General features: G+C 42.6%; 1 protein-coding gene across 6 annotated transcripts in view; it reads left to right on the top strand.

Moving 5' to 3' along the window:
- The window catches only part of nlgn1 (neuroligin 1), a 401351-nt gene that overhangs the window by 363518 nt on the left and 16223 nt on the right, over positions 1–21610 (top strand). The gene's annotated exons all lie outside the window — the stretch shown is intronic.

Here is a 21610-nt window from a genome sequence, read left to right as displayed (position 1 = left end):
GGATGGAGAGTGACATTGTTAATTCAGAAACAATGGTTCTGAACTTAAAGAAAGATAACTTTGAGAGTATGAGACGTGAATTGGCCAAGATTGACTGGCAATTAATTCTAAAAGGGTTGACGGTGGATATGCAATGGAAGACATTTAAAGACTGCATGGGTAAACTACAAAAATTGTTCATCCCAGTTTGGCAAAAGAATAAATCAGGGAAGTTAGTACATCCATGGATAACAAGGGAAATCAGGGATAGTATCAAAGCGAAGGATGATGCGTACAAATTAGCCAGAAAAAGCAGCATACCGGAGGACTGGGAGAAATTCAAAGACCAGCAGAGGAGGACAAAGGGCTTAATTAGGAAAGGAAAAATAGATTATGAAAGAAAACTGGCAGGGAACATAAAAACTGACTGCAAAATGTTTTATAGATATGTGAAAAGAAAGAGATTAGTTAAAACAAATGTAGGTCCCTTGCAGTCAGAAACAGGTGAGTTGATCATGGGGAACAAGGATATGGCGGACCAATTGAATAACTACTTTGGTTCCGTCTGCACTAAGGAAGACATAAATAATTTGCCGGAAATAGCAGGGGACCGCGGGTCAAAGGAGTTGGAGGAATTGAGTGAAATCCAGGTTAGCCGGGAAGTGGTGTTGGGTAAATTGAATGCATTAAAGGCCGATAAATCCCCAGGGCCAGATAGGCTGCATCCCAGAGTACTTAAGGAAGTAGCTCCAGAAATAGTGGATGCATTAGTAATAATCTTTCAAAACTCTTTAGATTCTGGAGTAGTTCCTGAAGATTGGCGGGTAGCAAACGTAACCCCACTTTTTAAGAAGGGAGGGAGAGAGAAAATGGGGAATTACAGACCAGTTAGTCTAACATCGGTAGTGGGGAAACTGCTAGAGTCAGTTATTAAAGATGGGATAGCAGCACATTTGGAAAGTGGTGAAATCATTGGACAAAGTCAGCATGGATTTACGAAAGGTAAATCATGTCTGACGAATCTTATAGAATTTTTCGAGGATGTAACGGGTAGCGTGGATAGAGGAGAACCAGTGGATGTGGTGTATCTGGACTTCCAGAAGGCTTTCGACAAGGTCCCACATAAGAGATTAGTATACAAACTTAAAGCACAAGGCATTGGGGGTTCAGTATTGATGTGGATAGAGAACTGGCTGGCAAACAGGAAGCAAAGAGTAGGAGTAAACGGGTCCTTTTGACAATGGCAGGCAGTGACTAGTGGGGTACCCCAAGGCTCAGTACTGGGACCCCAGCTATTTACAATATATATTAATGATCTGGATGAGGGAATTGAAGGCAATATCTCCAAGTTTGCGGATGACACTAAGCTGGGGGGCAGTGTTAGCTGTGAGGAGGATGCTAGGAGACTGCAAGGTGACTTGGATAGGCTGGGTGAGTGGGCAAATGTTTGGCAGATGGACTATAATGTGGATAAATGTGAGGTTATCCATTTTGGTGGCAAAAACGGGAAAGCAGACTATTATCTAAATGGTGGCCGATTGGGAAAGGGGAAGATGCAGCGAGACCTGGGTGTCATGGTACACCAGTCATTGAAGGTAGGCATGCAGGTGCAGCAGGCAGTAAAGAAAGCGAATGGTATGTTAGCTTTCATTGCAAAAGGATTTGAGTATAGGAGCAGTGAGGTTCTACTGCAGTTGTACAGGGTCTTGGTGAAACCACACCTGGAGTATTGCGTACAGTTCTGTTTTTTTTTTTTTTTTTTTTTTTTTTTTTTTTTTTTTTTTTTTTTTTTTTTTTTTTTGTCTCCAAATCTGAGGAAGGACATTATTGCCATAGAGGGAGTGCAGAGACGGTTCACCAGACTGATTCCTGGGATGTCAGGACTGTCTTATGAAGAAAGACTGGATAGACTTGGTTTATACTCTCTAGAATTTAGAAGATTGAGAGGGGATCTTATAGAAACTTACAAAATTCTTAAGGGGTTGGACAGGCTAGATGCAGGAAGATTGTTCCCGATGTTGGGGAAGTCCAGGACAAGGGGTCACAGCTTAAGGATAAGGGGGAAATCCTTTAAAACCGAGATGAGAAGAACTTTTTTCACACAGAGAGTGGTGAATCTCTGGAACTCTCTGCCACAGAGGGTAGTTGAGGCCAGTTCATTGGCTATATTTAAGAGGGAGTTAGATGTGGCCCTTGTGGCTAAGGGGATCAGGGGGTATGGAGAGAAGGCAGGTACGGGATACTGAGTTGGATGATCAGCCATGATCATATTGAATGGCGGTGCAGGCTCGAAGGGCCGAATGGCCTACTCCTGCACCTAATTTCTATGTTTCTATGTATGTTTCTATGTCACACACTCCATTGCATATTTTCGCCGTCCCACTAGGAGTGAAAATATCACCAGAGGCCAGATATGAATTATTCCAATAACAGGAGGTCAGAAAGAGTAATCAGAAATGTCCATGCTTTGTGTTGTCTACGGCTTGAATATTAGGATGATGCAAGCTTAGCGTAGCACAGTGGTGCAGCTGGGAGAACTACTGTCTCACAGCACCAGAGATCCAGGTTCAACTCTGATCTCGGTGCTGCCCGTATGGAGTTGTTCTCCCTGTGACCACATGGGTTTCCACCGGGTGCTTCGGTTTCCTCCCACATCCCAAAGAAGTGAGGTTTGTAGGTTGACTGGTCTTTGTAAATTGCCCCTAGTGTGTGGCGAGTGGATGAGAAAGTAGGATAACATAGAACTAGTGTGAACAGGTGATCTATGGTCAGTGTGGAATCGGTAGGCCATAGGGACTATTTCCTTGTTGTATCTCTAAAACTAAAACCACTTGTAGTGGAACTAGGACCACCCATTGAAGTGGAAGCACAGCTAATTTCAGTGGGAACTAGACTAAGTGCAGACCCATTGGTCGGTTCCCCCAACGCAATATTCCACCACTCACCCGTTCCCCCAACTCAACCCGTTCCCCCAACGCAATATTCCATTACTCACACTTAGCCCAAACTGCGTAGGCGCAGCTCATTCCCCCACATCCCCAGCACTTCCTCCCCCTCCTCTTCACTCTCCCTCTTCTTTCCCCACTCCTCCTACCCTCCCTCAATCCATCCCTCACCTCTCCCTCCCTCTCCTTTCCTCTACCCTCAGTCACTCCCTCCCTCCATCCATAACTCCTCTTCCCTCCCTACTCCCCTCCTATCCCTCTATCCCCCACCTCCCCCACTCCTCACTCCCCTACCCCCCCCTACCATCCCTCTTCACCTCCCCCACTCCCTCCTCCTCTCCGTCTATTCCCCATTCCCTACCTCCCCCACTCCCTCCTCCTCTCCCTCTATTCCCCCTCCTCCCCCACCAGACATGACACAGGAAAAAAATGAAAAAAGAGGAAGAGATAGATTTCTCCGCGGATTTTGAAATTTGGCAAGGCCCAGCCACCGCCCCGAGGCCCCACTGCTGCCTCGACCCCACCGCAGCGAGACCTCACCGCAGCCACGGCCCCATGGCCGCGAGGCCTCACTGCAGCCATGGCCCATCGTCGCGAGGCCTCACCGCCGCGGCGAAGCCCCACTGCCGCCTCGACTCCATCGCTGCGAGGTCTCAACGTCGCGAGGCCTCGCCGCTGCGGTCTCGATGCCTCCTGGATCGCCGCGTAGAACCTCGCGGGTAGAAGCCCGGGTCGGACGAAGCGGTCGACGCCGCCCACGGCTGGGCACCACGGAGGCCGTGAAGTGGGCTCGGCCACTCGCCCGCCCGGCACCACGGAGGCAGATACAGCTCCAACCGGCAGAGAGTTAGTGATGCTCACTCCGCTCCTTCACCTTTATAGTCTCCTTGCTGGGCGAGGCGGGCGTGCCTGTGACTGACAGCGGACCCGGCCAATCAGTGCAGCGATGGTGCAAGAAGGGGCATCGCTGTTCCGGCGGATGACAGGAGAGGAGACCAATCTGCGTGGTGGTGGTGACTAACAGGAGAGGTGACCAATCTGCGCATGCGTGGTTTTAAAGATTTTTAAACCTTAATAACTTTAAAAATATACCATCGATTAGGACAAAACTTGTTGCCCTTGTAGCACAGGAGAATGGTGACAAGGTGGTGAAAAACACCTTACTCACGGTCTGTTAATAGAAAATAGAAAATAATGCAAAACCGGAAGAGCACAAGATCAGAATTTTAATTATATATAGATAGATGCTAACTGGAGTGGAGCTTGCTTGACATATTCCCTCCAACTGTTGTTTGGCCCCACATGTCAGATGAGTGAGCCTGTGTTTTGTTGCTACGTGATTGCAGTTCCAAATGTGATTGCACGAGACGGCTTGAAATCTAGCATTAATACAGCAAGTCCATCATGATCGTATGCCAAATGTCAATGTGAAGTAATTTGTTTCCTTAAATTTCTTCACAATTTAATCTTTGCTAATTGGTGTCATTAAAATCCTAAAAATTGTGATCATCACTACCTTCACAGCTGCATTTTAAGAAGGAGCCAATGAGAGTAAATGGAATGAGAAATAAATGCCAATCTTGGCAGCTATATCCAGTCCCAAGAATCAGCGAAACAATCTTTGTATGTTGTTTTGAAGAGTTAGGATTAAATGTACTATTGTGTTTCCATTTAGTTTTATTACTATTTTGCTGGAAATTATACAACATCAGAGTGTTAATATACATTGGAATGATTTGTTATTGATTGTGCAATTAAAAGAATGGAAATTTACTATCAACTTTCCCAGGGCCTTGGTGACAGAAGTGACTGTTTTCAGGCCCTGTTGTTTATCCTGAGATTTTTGAGAATTGAAATTTGTGTTCTGCTAGAAATTTAGCATGAAATATGTGTCACAAATGCACAGTTGACAGCATCAACTGCAGCCTAACTGGAAATTGGGCTTCAGGCCATTTCTGTAGAAAACCGACAGGCCACAGATGCCAGTTGCATTTTGCAATTAAACACACCTATTGTGCCTCAGGAAATTTGTTTGCTCCAACTCTCGCTTTTCCTGGCTGTTATATTTTATAACCAAATATAAAAGAATGTATTACTTTTAAGACGACAGCACCAGAGACTCGGGTTTCATCCAGACTACAGTGCTTGTCTGTACAGAGTTTGTATGTTCTCCCCGTTACCTGCTTGGGTTTTCTACGGGATCTCCGGTTTCCTCCCACACTCCAAAGATGTACAGGTTTGTAGGTTAATTGGCTTCGGAAAAAATTGTAAATTGTCCCGAGTATGTGTAGGATAGTGCTAATATGCGGGGATCGCTGGTCGGCACGGACTCAGTGGGCCATAGGGCCTGTTTCCGCACTGTTTCTCTAAGCTAAAAGACTATGAGTTAGGCAGTTGTGTCATTAAAACTAGTATTGAGTGGATGGTAAATTTCAAACTTGGGGGGAAAACTAATGTGAGGAACCTGATTTAAATATTCAAATCATCACATTTTTGAGTGGGTAAACAAGACAATATAAATTTGATTTTTCTATTTGTCATTTTCAAAGAGCATTTGTTGTGAAACAAGTTCTACATCAAATGTTCAAAGAAAGCAGAAAAAGATTCAAGATTCAAGATTCAATTTAATTGTCACATGTACCAATTAAGGTACAGTGAAATTTGAGTTACCATACAGCCATACCAAGTAAAAAGCAAAAACGCACACAGCACATAAAATAAAGTTTAACATAAACGTCCATCACAGTGGAATCAACGTTCCTCACTGCGATGGAAGGCAATAAAGTCCAGTCAACTTCCTCCTTTGTTCACCGTGGTCGGAGCCTTTGAACCGGGGCCATTGCCGACGGTCCGCTGTTCAACCGTCTCGTCGGGATGATCAAAACTCCAACATCGTGACGGATCGGAACACTGGTGATCCTCGGCAAAACATCCCAGGCTCCGCGATGGTAAGTTTGCGCCGCACCCACGTCTGAAGCTCCAGGCCAGTCTCCAGGAAAGGCCGCACCACTCCACGTTGTAGGCCGCAAAGGGGGGGGGGCCGAGATGCGACACAGAGAAAAATCGCATCTCCGTCGAGGTAAGTGACTGAAAAGGTTTCCACCCCCCGCATGCCTCACAAAAAACATACCAAGAAACATGAAAACAAACATTCAAGATATACTTAAAATAATAAAAACAGAGAAGGGACAAGACAGACCACTGGCGAGGCAGCCATTACAGGCGCCACCTGGTGGTGGTAATATTCAAAGCTGATAATACTCAACAGAGATGACATTTCAGGTCTCATGCCATCTTTCTTCACAACACAGCAGAAGCTTATTCAGTTCATCAGGTCAATGCCAGCTCACTGAACAATCCCAGCAAACCCTCACCCCCAACTGATTTCCTTGTAGACATATTCTCTCTCATTTCCATATGACCTGTCCGCTAATTCTCCTGCTACCCACTGACTTGATTATTTGCATAATATCCTTTCCCAGCAATGCCAGTGTAAATTAGAAATCAAAGATCCTCACTGACTGCTATGGAACAACCCCCATAGAACTAGGGGCACGCACGTTGGATCAGTTTGTTTCGCTTTTCTATTTCACAGGGAATAGTGCTGATATTGTGAGATTTGATTAGCCATCTTCAGAACTCACAACAGGTTGTTCAAACATCTTCCAATATTAACCTAGCAGGAAGTAATCTCCCCAGCATTTATCTACTGCGCTGAATGCCTCCATAATGATGCCACTGGCAACTCTCCAGTACTGGAAGCATCGTGGAGGCAAAAGGAACTGCAGATGCTGGAATCTTGTATCGAACACACAGTAATTTAGCGGGTCAAGCAGTGTCTCAGGATAGGGATAGGTGACATTTCCTTAGACTCTGAAGAAAATTCTAGTTCCTGAACATAGCATAACTATGTCCTCCAAGATTTTGTCTGACCCGCTGAGTTACTCATGATGTTCTACTCTCAAAGCATCACGATGACCATGCTTGGCCAATCAGTGTGGATGAAGGACCACTGGGCAAACAAATAGTGTACCTATCAGTGAAGATTCTGCTTCCAGAGAACTTCTGTCTTTTGCCCAGGGGAAGGGAGTCAAAAACCAGAAGACATAGATTTAAATTGAGCAGGGAAAGATTCAATAGGAACCTGAGGTGCAACATTTTCACTCAGAGGGTGGTGAATATATGGAATGAGCTGCCAGAGGAGGTGGTTGAAGCATGTACGCATTACAACATTTGGACAGGTTTGGAGGGATATGAGCCAAATGCGGGCAAATGGGACATTCTGGGCAGCATGGAGGAGTCGGGCTGAAGGGCCTGTTTCCATGCTGTGTAACTCTGTGACTGATAGTAAAAGCAGGAGGAAGAAGGCAGATGCCAGGGGATGTCCCTGCTCAGCATCCACAGCCCCGTGTTATAATTGATCAGAGAAGAAAAACAATGTTGACACAAAGTACGAGGGACTCCCTGATAGGAAGACACTTCACTCAGGAACTTCCCTTGCGACAGTCCAATCATTAACACAGGCAGGGAACTCAGATGATGCATGAAATTCCTTCACATCTGCTTTGCTTGTTACTTGCATTGAGTATAGCAGACAAATGAATAAGTGAATCCCTGTTCTAATTACGTAAGTGGTTTGCTCTGACATTTCTGCATTTCCTGATGAATGGCACCACATTTAAGGAACTCAGACTTTAATTTAGTTTAGAGATACAGCATGGCAACAGGCCCTTTGGCCTGCCAACCCCATGCTGACCCGTTCACACTAGTTCAATGTTATCTTATTTTTTCATTCTGTCTCTACACGTAAGGGGCAATTTTACAGAGGCCAATTAACCCACAAACCTGCACGTCTTTGGCACGTGGGAGGAAACCGGAGCACCCGGATGAAATCTACGAGGTCACAGAGAGAACAGACAGCACTTCAGGTCTGGATTGAACCTGGGTCTCTGGTGCGGCAAAGCAGCAGCTCCACCAGTTGTGCCACTGTGCTGCCCCTTTGCGAAACCTCTATGGAGAATGCGTTGCTCGTGTGGAAGTTCACTCTGCAGCTGTAAAAAGTGTGTTGATCATCTCGATTTATTTTCAGAGGCTGTGATATTTCCACATTCCTCCATTGTGAGATCACAGAGGCTTCAAATTGAGCCACACCTGCCCTGGTCCCCTGGACTTTCCTCTTCAAAAGTTCAAGGAGCAGAATTGGGCCATTCGGCCCATCAAGTCTACTTTGCCATTCAATCATGGCTGATCTATCTTTCCCTCTCAATTCCATTCTCCTGCCTTCTTCCCATAACCCCTGACACCCTTACTAATTAACAATTTGTCAATCTCCACTTTAAAAATATCCATTGACTTGGCCTCCACAGACATCTGTGGCTTATCTTGTATACACCTTGTAGACCATGATTTATACATCCTTTAATGAATATGCAAACTTTTCCCACCCCTTCAGCTTGTCTCCTCAAAGGAGTGTATGTTGTTGTTGTGTGGCTATTATAGTAAGTGTACATTTCAAGGTCTGTGCCCTTCTCTCATTACTGCACAGCTCAATGTCGGGTGCAATGCTAAATGATTAAGGACCTGGCAGGAATTACACAGAGCCTTGCTTCTGAGTGTACACTACACAAATGCTGTTTTTCAGTGGATTTTGGCATTTCTTTACAGAGGTTGATTTGGCATCGGCACTGAACAGAACCATGCTTATGCTGAACAAAACATAGTGCAATCTAAGTTCAAGGCAAGTGGACCCATCAAAAAATATATTTTTCCATAAATTACTTCTCCACAACATGTCTCGAAGCACCATTTCAACAGAGTAAATGATGTTTCCTAAATAATACTGTGCCTTTATTTCTGCTTTTTTTAAAATCAAATTATAATCAATTTTTTAATTAAATCCTCCTTTAAATTGCAATGTTGCAAAATTTTGAGATTTTAAAAATCAAGTCTTTAATTTACCCCATCAGATAAAGCATAAAAAGAAGTTTAATTTGACACCTAATTCACTTTCATATCTTCAGTATTAAAAAAGCTATGGCCATTTTCATACTCGGAAATTGGCATCTTGTTCCCTATTGTTTTTTCATTGACTTAACACAAAAGCTGTGATCGAGAACATTTAAAAGCCGATAACTTTCTTAAAATATAAGAGAACTGAAAGAAATTTTCAGTTATTCTAGATTGAAGCATTCTGAAACAAATATGAAACAATCTTACTTAGATGACTTGAAATTAAAGCATATAATTAGTTAGTTACCTAACTGTAGCTAATTACAAAATTGAATTAATAGATCTAAATATCTATCCATTTCTTAAGAATAGATGAATATTTTTAAATAACCTAAGTGTCCAAATAACATTCACACAAGAATTCAGAATACAACATAATTTTTAAATCTCAGTGTCATGGGTTTATAGGCCAATGGAAGGAATTTAATGTTTTCTGGAACGGGACCATTTGGAACGTTCAGGCTGCAGTGAATTTAGTCCCCCATATCGGCAGCAAATACACTGCCGGTTCTTCGTGGGAAAAAATCACCATTTCGCAACTTAAAATGTGAATTAAATACATCTTAAGAAACACTTTTATACATAAAAATAAACTACTTTCTTTTACCTGGCCCTCCATAAAATCCGTCCCCGTTGTCGGCATTGACGGCTTCTGAAGCTGATTTTAAAATCATTCCAGCGATTAACTTGTCGGGTGAATTTTCTTTTAAATCACACAGAACGGTCGTAGGAACGATTCTTTAGCAACATCTTGCACTCCAACAAAATATAATTCAGGACCAGGTCGGGGAAAAAACTCCGTTTTAACCCCTCCCCCCTCCCCCCTTCAAACACGGCAAAATCGCGCACACGGCCAGTGGCAGAATTACAGCGTCGCTGAAGGTAAGTATTGTAACATACCTACTTTAAAAGGAATCACATCATTGTTTCCCGAACTTCTTATAGAAACATAGAAAATAGGTGCAGGAGTAGGCCATTCGGCCCTTCGAGCCTGCACCACCATTCGATATGATCATGGCTGATCATTCAACTCAGTATCCTGTACCTGCCTTCTCTGCATACCCCCTGATCCCTTTAGCCACAAGGGTCACATCTAACTCCCTCTTAAATATAGCCAATGAACTGGCCTCAACTACCTTCTGTGGCAGAGAATTCCAGAGATTCACCACTCTCTGTGTGAAAAATGGTTTTCTCATCTCGGTCCTAAAAGATTTCCCCCTTATCCTTAAACTGTGACCCCTTGTTCTGGATCAATGCTATGACTTAGAGCGTCACCTTTTCAGCCCATTGAGTTTGTGGGTTGAACTAACTTTTTCTTGGAAACTATTTGCAAGGAATAGATTACAAGAGATAAGTTGTGCACACAAGGAACTGCAGATGCCAGTTTACAAATCAGACACAAAGTGCTGGAGTAACTCAACGGGTCAGGTAGAGTCTCCCAACATATGTCCTCCAGAGATGCTGCCTGACCTGTTGAGTTACTCCAGCGCTTTGTGTCCTTTTTCTTGTGAAATAATTTACAATTCCTTGTATCTTGTAACATATGCCTTGTCATTTTTCTTGTAATCTATTCTCTCCACATTCCTATCAACTCTCCCCAGATTCTACCACCCGCCTACACACCAGGAGCAATTTTCAGTGGCCAGTTAATCTATCAACCCGCACATCTTTGGGATGTTGGAGGAAAGTAGAATGCCCAGAGGAAACTGCCGCGGGGCAAACAGGACGTTCAAACTCCATGCAGACAACATAGGAGGCCAAGATTTAACCTGAGTTGTTAGAGCTGTGACATTGTGCTGCTTCAGTGTCACCTCAGTGAAAATCTTAGTTGTTATTAGTTAGATTTTCCATGCGAAGGCACATAGCAATGCTCTGTGCATTGCCATACCCTAAGGCTTCTACACCTTATTTTGTAATGACAACTTGTGCAGTGTGCTATCGTCCCTAGTTAATTCCTATTGAGGTCAAATGCCTCCAAAACAAAGAATTTTGATTTGAAGCCTGAAGTTGGTGGTGAAAAGCTTCATTATCAGGTCCAAGGCAGTGAACTGAGCCATTTTGTTTTCTATGATAGTCACAATGCCTGGTGGCAGGGATTCATGGGACCAGTTTGCCTTAAGTGACTGCCCTCTAATAAGCTACACCTCTGATAATAAAGAGATTATCCAAGGTAAGCATTGTGTGTGGTCTTTTTTAAAACATATTATAGGCATATTCTGCAATTGTTAAGAATCTTTAGATGAACATTTCTAGGTCCCTTCCTTCTTCCAACCCTCTCTGTATTCTTGTTTATTTTGCATTCCTTTGCCTTATGGTCACAACAAGTGCATTGCCTCACAATTCCCTGGATTAACTGTTCTGCTCAACAGCCAAGACCATCTGTATTTTCTTCAGTCTATAGTTTTCCTCCATCCAGGCACATGGTCAATTTTCGTAATATCCACAGACTCCATTATTACCTCAATATTTGAGGTGTAGTATCTGGACTTCTTGTATGAATCTGCATCACCAGGCTTGAATGCCCAAGATCTGGTTCTCAGAAGATTGTGAACCTCCTAGTTCATCGAAGGCTTCTTGTTGGGGAACGGACTCCTTAAAACATTTCCTTATGAAGCTGGAAAACAACTGAGGCATATTCATTCAGGTCCATTGTGGAGTTCTTGAACATGACCTGGTCTTCTACTCTTGAACACTACAAACACCAAGTCATGTACAAACTATGAACCGTCTTGGTTATGCTAGGAACATTGTGTCTTTCATTTGCACAAATCTTTTTTTTAATTCATTTAATTTTCTTTTATTTATTCGAATATTCCCCAACAAGAAGCCTTCGATGAACTAGGAGGTTAGAAACATAGAAACATAGGTGCAGGAGTTGGCCATTTGGCCCTTCAAGCCAGCACCGTCATTCAATATGATCTGGGCTCATCATCAAAAAACAGTATCCCGTTCCTGCTTTTTTTCCCCATATCCCTTGATTCCTTTAGCCCTAAGAGCTAAATCTAACTCTCTCTTGAAAACATCCAATGAATTGGCCTCCACTGCCTTTTGTGGCAGAGAATTCCATAGATTCACAACTCTCTTGGTGTTGAAGTTTTTCCTCATCTCAGTCCTAAATGGCCAACCCCTTATTCTTAAACTGTATCTCCTGCTTCTGGACTCCCACAACATCAGGGAACATTTTTCCTGCATCTAGCCTGTCCAATCCTTTTAAGAATTTTATATGTTTCTATAAGATCCAATCTTCTGAGAACCAGATCTTGGGCATTCACGTCTGGCCATGCAGATTAATCTATGTTATCCATGAGTACTATGTTTACAGACCTGTTACACTGCTGCAAGTCACAATTTTATTGTTCAGTTTTTGGTACATATGGCAATTAAAAACTCTTGACTCTTGCCTCTCGACAAAGTCACCGTCTCCACATAATTTCTGCATTATTGTGAAGGGTTTTACTGAACCTTAGAATGATTTACAGTAATTTGTCCACCCTGAATTTAAAGTAATTGGTTGGCAAATACTTATTTTATTATTTTATGTCTTTTATACAACTGTACAGCATTAGCATTTCTCCAATCCCCTGGAGCCTTGAACGCTAGGCGAGTCTGTGGAGAATTACAGCAGCTACAAGGCGGTTCTTTCCTTCTTTTAACAACCAGGAATATGTTACATGCAGACCCAGCAATTCATCAATTTTCAGAGATGCTAATCCCCCATTGTGCTTCCTCTTTTATAATGTTTATCATCTCCAATATTTCAGGTCAGGTCGGGGGAGTTCCCCCCCTCCACGGGTACCATGTAATCCCGTGCTACCTGTTGCATGATCGGATATTTAGCGACTAAACCGTCTCCCCCACCTGGTTTGCCAGGTGAGGAGAGGGCTGTGGACCCCCAGCAGGACCAAAAACAAGACCTGTCAAAGGGCGGATGAGCTTCCAGCGAGCCAGCGGCCATCCTCACTTCAGTAGAAATTGCGATCACTGCCGTAAACAGCATTATAAGGAATGATGATAAAGAACACACATACACCAAAATCCTATACTTCCAGCAGCGGAAGTCCGCAGGAACTGGAGGACCGAGATGTGTGGTGCGTCCGTCACCGTTCCCGTTGGAAACCAGCACCACTGCGTCGCTAATGTTTTCAACGATGATGAATGAATGATGAATGTTTCACACTTGTTTACCTAAACTGAACCACCAGCAGCATCCCCCTTTTGTGAAGACAGCTGCGATACAGGCATTTGCCGACATCTTCTACATTGACACAGAAGCTACTGTATATAGTCTGGTTCCCAATAACCTATACTGCAACTCAGCGGGTCAGGCAGCATCTGTGGGGCAAATGGACTGGCAACATTTCGGATCAGGAAGCATCATTGCCCGTCCATTCCCTCCTTCAATGCTGCCTGACCTGCTGAATTCCTCCAGCATTTTGTGTTTTGTTCAAGATTTCAGCTTCTGCAGTTCCTTGTATCTCCAAGCAATATTCTTTACTTCATTATCCTCTTGCTCCCGATATACATACAAACAAACATGGAATTTTCTGTAATTTTACTGGCAAATATGTGTTCATGTCATCTCTGTGCTTTTCCTACGTTTTCTTTTAGTTTCATTCCTACATTTTCTATATTGTTCTGGGTTTTTCTATTATATTTTCTTCTTAGTATTTGCTGTAAGCCATCCTGTTTTGCCTTGTGTGGCACTTTGTGATGTGTGAAGTTCAGATTTCGAAGTCCCCAGCCCTGTTCTTTTTGACAATATATATAATCTGAATCCCTTGAATCTCCTTCCTAAATTCTTTTAAGGCTGATTTACTTTCAAGTTGCTGTTTCCCGTTTATTTTAAAAAAAAATGCCATTGATTCATTTATATTTTTGTAAGTGCCGTATACATTAATTTACTCGTTTCTACCATTTCCTCTATTCCTGATCCTAATTGGAGATGTATACTCTTATGTCTGTTCACTTGGTGGTATGCTGGCAGATTCCAGTTATCATTACCCATTTCATAACCCTGTATAATCACCTTGTTCTTTCTCTCCAGCTCTCCATTACATTATTTAGTTTAAAGCTTTTTCTGGTTATTCAATGTTCAAAGAAACCAGTCTCAGTCTGTTTCAAGTGAAGCTTGTCCCAACTATTCTCTTATTCCCCAATGCTGATATTGAAGCTCATTCTTTCCACAAAAATCTTTGAGCTACTAATGTGATAATCTAAATTCATTGATCGTACGCCAATTGTCGGTTAGTAAACTGGTGATTATCATCTTTGCAATTCCAATTCTACATTTGGACCTATGCTGCTCATGTAATGTCTACAGAAACTTCTTCTTTGCCCTGTTATTCTATTTATTTCCCACATGGACCAGAACAAGTGGATCTTCCCTGCCCATTCCAACTTCCCACTCCAAGTTCCACTCCAGCTCTAAGGCCATGTGCTTACTCTACCACCATGCAGGAAGTAAAGCTTTCCGGAAACATACTCCTCTCTGTAAATAACAATATCTTACCTGCTGTATAGGAAAGAACTATAGATGCTTGTTTATTCCAAAGACAGACACAAAGTGCTGGAGTAACTCAGCGGGTTAGGCAGAGAGAAAAGGAAGGTTGACGTTTCGGGTCTAAAGAAGGGTTGCGACCCGAATCATTTCCCATCCATGTTCTCCAGAGATGTTGCCTGACCCGCTGAGTTACTCCAGGACTTTGTGTCTATCTTAGGTATCTTACCTGCCATCAATATTGTCTCCTATCAGTATTACATTTCTATTCACTCCCCTACTTAAAAGCCCCTTTCTTCCACGATGTTATGATCAGTTAAATTTTCGACCCCACAGTTCCTTCTTGTCCAAACTCTATAGGAATTACACAACTGTCGCTCAAGGGCAAGGACTGAACTTGTCCAATACTATTTTTGAGATTGCCATAGCCCCCTCTCAGTTACAGTCAAAACCTCATGTTCATCTTGACTGACTAATTCTGCCTTTTGGAATGGCGTCCAACTAATGTTCCCCTCCCTGCTGTGTCACAGTGTCCAAATCTCAAACTCCAGCTCATGAACTCTGGCCCAACCTTTCTCAAGCTGCAGACATTACCATTGATATTGTCATAATAGATCACAATGGTTATTGTGCAACATTGAACGATCACCTGCTTCTCTATACTGAACTTAATTAACTTAGTTTAGTAGCTCTCCATCAACTTAGTTTGATTTGTATTATTAGTGTGATTTATTTGTATATTTAAATACAGAGCTACATTTTGCACTTATCTCATTAAAATTCCTTACTCACCAAGTCCACATACATGCCAGTCAGCGGGCATTGCATGCTGTGTTAAAACCATCCTGGAAGCATATCTGTGACTGCAGTAATGCCCATCTGCCTCCCTAACTGTGGATTCCCAGATTCCCATGTAACTATATTTCCTTTGACCTTCCCTACACTGCTGAGTGATCATGGTGTGATGTTCTCAGCACTGATTGCACTCCACAGGGGATCCCTCTCCCACATTCAGAAACACATACTGGCAGAATGAACATTTCCACAGAGGTTTCAATAGACAATAGACAATAAGACAATAGGTGCAGGAGTAGGCAATTCGGCCCATCGAGCCAGCACCGCCATTCAATGTGATCATGACTGATCATCCCCAATCAGTGCCCTGTTCCAGTACCCAGCACCGCCCCCCCCCCCCCCCCCCCCACATCGTGTTCCATCACTTACCAGTCGTCAGTGTAAAAAAACCTGCCTAACACAAATTTACCCCTCTCACCTTAATGTTATGCCCTCTAGTATTTGATTATTCCATCCTGTAAAATAGGTTCTGGCTGTCTACCCTAACTATGCCTCTCATGATTTTATATACTTCTATCGTCTATTATCTATTGTCTATCAGGTCTCCAGAAATGCTGCATTAGCTGCTAAGTACGACCAGCACTCTGATTTTTGTTCCCGTTCCAACTGTACTTTGCTGAAGCTCTGAGACTGCCTGCTTGCTTACTCACTCACAGATGTAAACTGATTTCTATAAATTACTGTTCCATATGTTGCCCCAAAGGTTATGCTAATGGTTGCCTACAGTTGTTCTGCCACTTCTGTGTGTTGTTTTGCCAGCAAACCGAACATGAAAAACTTTGTTCATGAACTCTTGGGCAAACATTCTCAAGCTGCAGACATTTATAGGACTTATGGTCATAATGGATCACTGTGGTCAATATACGTCGTTGCATCAACGCCTGCTTTGTTATACTTGCCTTAATTGGATTTGTTTAATTTGATAATGTGATTTATTTGTTTATTTAAATGCAGAGCAACATTTTGCACGTAGCTCATGGAAGTCTGTTCATATCTCCAGTGCTGTTGCTGACGCACAAATGGAAATGCAAAACAGTTTAGAAACGATAATAATTTAAGATAGGTTACACAAAAAAAAGCTGGAGAAACTCAGCGGGTGCAGCAGCATCTATGGAGCGAAGGAAATAGGCAACGTTTCGGGCCGAAACCCTTCTTCAGACTGATCGGGGGCGGGGGTGGGTGGGGACAAGAAAGGGAAAAGGAGGAGTAGCCAGAAGGCTGGGGGATGGGAGGAGACAGCAGGGGGGCTGAGGAAGGGGAGGAGACAGCAAGGACTAACAAAATTGGGAGAATTCGATGTTCATGCCCCCGGGGTGCAGACTCCCCAAACGGAATATGAGGTGCTGTTCCTCCAATTTCCGGTGCTGCTCGCTGTGGCCATGGAGGAGACCCAGGACAGAGAGGTCGGAGGCGGAGTGGGAGGGGGAGTTGAAGTGCTGAGCCACCGGGAGGTCAGCTTGGTTATTGCGGACCGAGCGGAGGTGTTCGGCGAAACGATCGCCCAACCTCCGCTTGGTCTCACCGATATCTAATTTAAGATAGTTGAGCACATCATCCCTTATTGTATGCCTTTCCCATCTATGTTAACTCCATCTTCCAAAGACTGCAGGCCTCTCAAACCATTGTGTTTTCCACCTCTCCACTCTCTAGGCTAACCAAGGGGAGCCATATTTTCAGTCATTGGGCCAGAACTTCATGAAGTCCTTCATTAATTCCCTACACCTCACCACTTTTCCGAGTTAAAATATCCTTCCTTGACCAAGACTTTGGGTACCCAGCCTGATGTCTCCTTTGGCTCTGATAGTTTTTCAACAGATGGGCCTGTTAAGTGCCATGGGAACTTTGACTTCATTAAAGATAATTTACAACTGCAACTTGAATTTTAAACCTTTGATAATTGTGTTGACATCCCTGAAAAGCTATTGTTGCAAGTGGAGAGGCAAATAAAGCTTTTCAATTGAGAAAATGACCTGTGTTCTCGAAGTCGCATTAACTTAAACAGTAGCTCTGTTGACACCTAATACAAGACATACAAATACTTCACTAGCCAATTGTTCTTTAATTAAGGTACCTAGTATGGAATTGTCAAAGATCTGGGAGAACACTACTTACTATTGCTAATTAATTTGGGTAGAAAAATGATATAACCTGGCTTTCTTTAATAAGTAAGAGTTAGTGAGTTTACATGGTTTTTAATATGGATTTTGAACAGATGTCTCTTTACGATTCTAGAATAATATGTTCCACAGGACTCTGAATGCCTTTTCGAATACCTGTTTTAATTGGAATCATTTCTGAAAGGCAGATGGCAAATTCCTGAAACCAGTATTTAGATTATGTTGTTGAATTTCAACTATCCTGATGTTCCCACTGATAGTTTTAATTTCCACATATGTTCATGGTTCAGTCAACTGTAATATCTCAATACTAATTAGAATTGGAATGGTAGAATGGTTTGTTAGCAGGCAGCATCTTTATGAATGCAAATGATTAAAAATGTTCAATCAAATGGATTTGCAGCAGTTATAACTATTTTGTATGTCGAAGTATTTTAGGGTAAAATTGATTTTATACAAATTTGAGATTTTAACCAAGATAATTTATTTGGAGAAATCTGATTACATCAATTGCCTAACGTATATCACTAAGAATATCTGACCTGACTGTTCTGAGATCCACATTACCAGCAGGCGTGGGTGTTCATCAGAATACCCAGAATGGCCGTTTTGTGCTGAGATCAGTTTTGGACACAATGTACATTTTGCAGAATGGGCTATTTTTGTTCCAAACTGCGGCAAGGACTGTTTAAAGTGATTCAATGTCAAAATTGTATTTGCAGGCATTTTATGTAAAATTGAACTTTAGTACCATTTCTTCTTGTATTGCTTCATACACAAGCTCGAATGAAGTAGTCATCTCATGAATAATCCACGTAATTAGAAGAAAAATAAATTCTGATGTAACTGTAATAGTGTAACATCCTTAAATTAGGTATTGGATGGTTTCTGGCATGAAGTGGATTAAGTGAGTTTATATATTCTATTTCAATGCAATCCCAGTGTATCACTTCCCCATTATGCACATTATATATCGTTATTCCATAAATAAAGCCAAACATATTAGACTGTGAGAGTTCCCTAGAACAACTGATTTTAATTTAAATACTTGTAGAATGATATACAATTCCAATTTGACCATGAAATAAATTGAATGCAACTCATTTACATCAGAATTTAACAGCACCAATTGTTTCTCCTTTCTGCTCAGAAAACATCTTGGTTTCCATAAAATGTTGAAGAGATTATTGGGCATAATCATATTGACTCCTGCTAGTGATTATAATGGTGCTGCCACTGTTCAGTTATTTAATCTGTGGAATGTCCCAGACTGTGGTGTGAAGACTGAAACACACAAGTCAATGACTTAGCAATAGAGAGAGGGGGAAAAGAAAGGGGGGGAACTAACTAAATCCCTCCTTTCATCTACCCCTCTTTCTCCCTTGTGCCCCAACTGGACTCGCACATATTTCTACCCCCCCCCCCCCCCCCCCCCCCCCCCCCCCCCCCCCCCCCCCCCCATCCCCTTCCACCTACATTCCTTCCTCTAGCTTCACAACTCGCAACTCTTCAATCCTTAGCTCACACCATCTCTGGCCTTTGTCTAACCATCTGCCTATCAAGAACCCCTCTCACCTGTGTCCACCTGTCACTTGTCAGGCTTTGTCCTGCCTCCTCTCACCTGTCGCACGTCCCACCACAATCAGTCTGAAGTAGGATCTCGACCCAAGACGTCACTTATCCATGTCCTCCAGAGATGTTGCCTGACATACTCAGATACTCCAGCATTTTGTGTCCTTTCTTATGGAATCAATACAGCTGGCAAGGTTCAACCCCCAGGTTGGATGACTTGACATCGGGTATGTTCCAGTATTGGGAGCTGTGCACTGTGCTGCCTGAGCCCTGACATCTTTCAGGCTTCCTTACTGGGCTCCAGGGTGTTGAAAGCCGGCAACATAGGCCTCCCCCATCTGGCACAGGGGAGGTGTGTAGCAATGGGTAGATCACAGACAGTGATTGTAGGTGGCAGAAGACCATTAGCCACAATTCAGCCAATGTTGTCTATGCGCAAATTTCCCGAACCTAAACCATTATGATTTTAAGATTACTTCACCCTGTATACAGTCTAGGTTAGCTTATGTTATTTTAATGCTTTCTAATTGATTTTTAATGGAAAACTGATCACAATGCACAATTGAGGACTAATGGCAGATGTAGTATATTATGCAAAATAGCTTCCATGCTGAGAGAGAACAAAGAATGCCCGTGTGAGTTGTCCATCCTCATACAATGCTCTAATGCAGATTAATTTTCTGCGAACCTACGCTGCACTCCCTCAATAGCAAGAATGTCCTTCTACAAATTTGGAGACCAAAACTGCATGGCATCTGCCCAACATATGCCCAGCATCTGCACTATTTATTAGTATTTAGGTTGGAGCTGAACTCCCTTAAATCCATGGGCAGAAAGGTCAAATTCATCTACCATGTAAGAGTCAATAAGTACAAGGTTGCCTCATTTTGTTGCTAAAAATTAACACTGGCCCTTCAGGTTTCCAGCATAACCTAATACAGGAGGAGATGTATGAAGGTATTTTCAAAAATGTTTGAAGAAAGAGCAATAAATGAATTCTGGCTGTAAGTTATCAGGAACCATGTTGCTACCTCCAGCCAGCCAAAGAAATCTGGAAACTAAGATTGTTTCAGTCAGCGGAAACTCTGAATCACCCTAGGAAACTACTGATATACACCACATTTCAATGTTTGCATCACATCGCTACACTCATGGCACAACAGAGGCTTCTCTAATCAGAGAATTCATCTTCTGCTTGAATAAAAATCAACAGGCATATACAGTTGCCAAGATTGCATATATGCTTCTATGTGTATAACGATATCCACTCTGAATAGTTTCAGTTTCAGTTTATTTTATTGTCAGGTGTACCAAAGTACAGTGAAAAGCTTTTGTTGCGTGCTAACCAGTCAGCAAAAAGACGACACACGATTACAATCGAGCCATTTACAGTGTACAGATACATGATAAGGGAATAACGTTTAGTGCATAGTAAACCCAGCAAAGTCCGATCTAGGATAGTTCAGCACTGCTCCCTGGTTGTGGTAGGATTATTCAGTTGTCTGATAACAGCTGCGAAGAAACTGTCCCCAAATCTGGTGGTGTGCGTTTTCACACTTCTATACCCTTTTGCCTGATGGGAGAGGGGAGAAGAGGTAGTGGCCAGGGTGTGACTCGTCCTTGATTATGCTGTTGGCCTTGCCGAGGCAGCGTGAGGTATAAATGGAGTCAATAGAAGGGAGGTTGGTTTGTGTGATGGTCTGGGCTGCGTCGACAATTTGCTGCAATTCCTTGTGGTTTGACTTCACTCAGGATGTAGAGAGCTTGCCAAGCCCACGGATAACCCTGAACTATTACTGTGGTCCAATGTGGATAGCACACCTGCATTGAGACGGAGTTGGCTGTGACTCAAGCAAACTTCCACCCCATCACACGATTGCATTGCCTCCTTCAGAGCCTGGAATATTATAGTGTCCAAGTGTTGGGCACCTCTTCAATGTGGTATGGTTTGAGCTTCAGGTTCAGTCCGAGTTGAAATTCAGCATCCCAGATGCTTTTATGCTTCATTCAGACTTTTGGCAGGGCCAGAACATCTCAGTCTGTATTCCCCAAGTATCCCAATCTACATTCTTGACAACTTCACCCAAAACCTGCTTCAATGATGTCCTTATCTAAATGACCTTGGCAACTGATGACTTAACAAATGGGCTCTCTTATCATTTAGAAGCTATGCTTTTTTAATGTTATCTCTAAAATGGACAATTTCACTTATTTCCCTTGTTAAAAACAGGCTCAGAGAAATTGTCTGCCTACATTACACTGAATGCTATTTTCTTGTTGCATTGAAGTTAATGGAAATATAATTTTGGTGCAATGTAAGATGGACTAACAATTGACAATGAGCATGTTCCATAGTATTTTGTAAATCAATCTCAACTGCATGTTATTGATCCAAGAAAACAATGATGTTTGTCCACTTAATACTTTGCTTCTCAAACATTCAAAATAATAGAAATCATCAAATTGATATACTCAATCAGAATGAAAGCACCCCCATTTTATTTCTGTTGAAAGTGAATGCGTCAGTGCTATACAGTTTTGCCAATGCTTTATGATAGTGGTTGTTTGCTTTGTACCATTCGAGGTATTGGACATGCCCCGCTTTGTATGATAAGGGAAAAAAAGCAAATCGATAA

This window comes from Leucoraja erinacea, chromosome 14 (genome assembly GCF_028641065.1).
Source record: "Leucoraja erinacea ecotype New England chromosome 14, Leri_hhj_1, whole genome shotgun sequence".
Lineage (NCBI taxonomy): Eukaryota > Metazoa > Chordata > Chondrichthyes > Rajiformes > Rajidae > Leucoraja > Leucoraja erinaceus.
The sequence above is the reverse complement of the archived record's forward strand: the minus strand, read 5'-3'. Positions and strand labels throughout refer to the sequence as shown.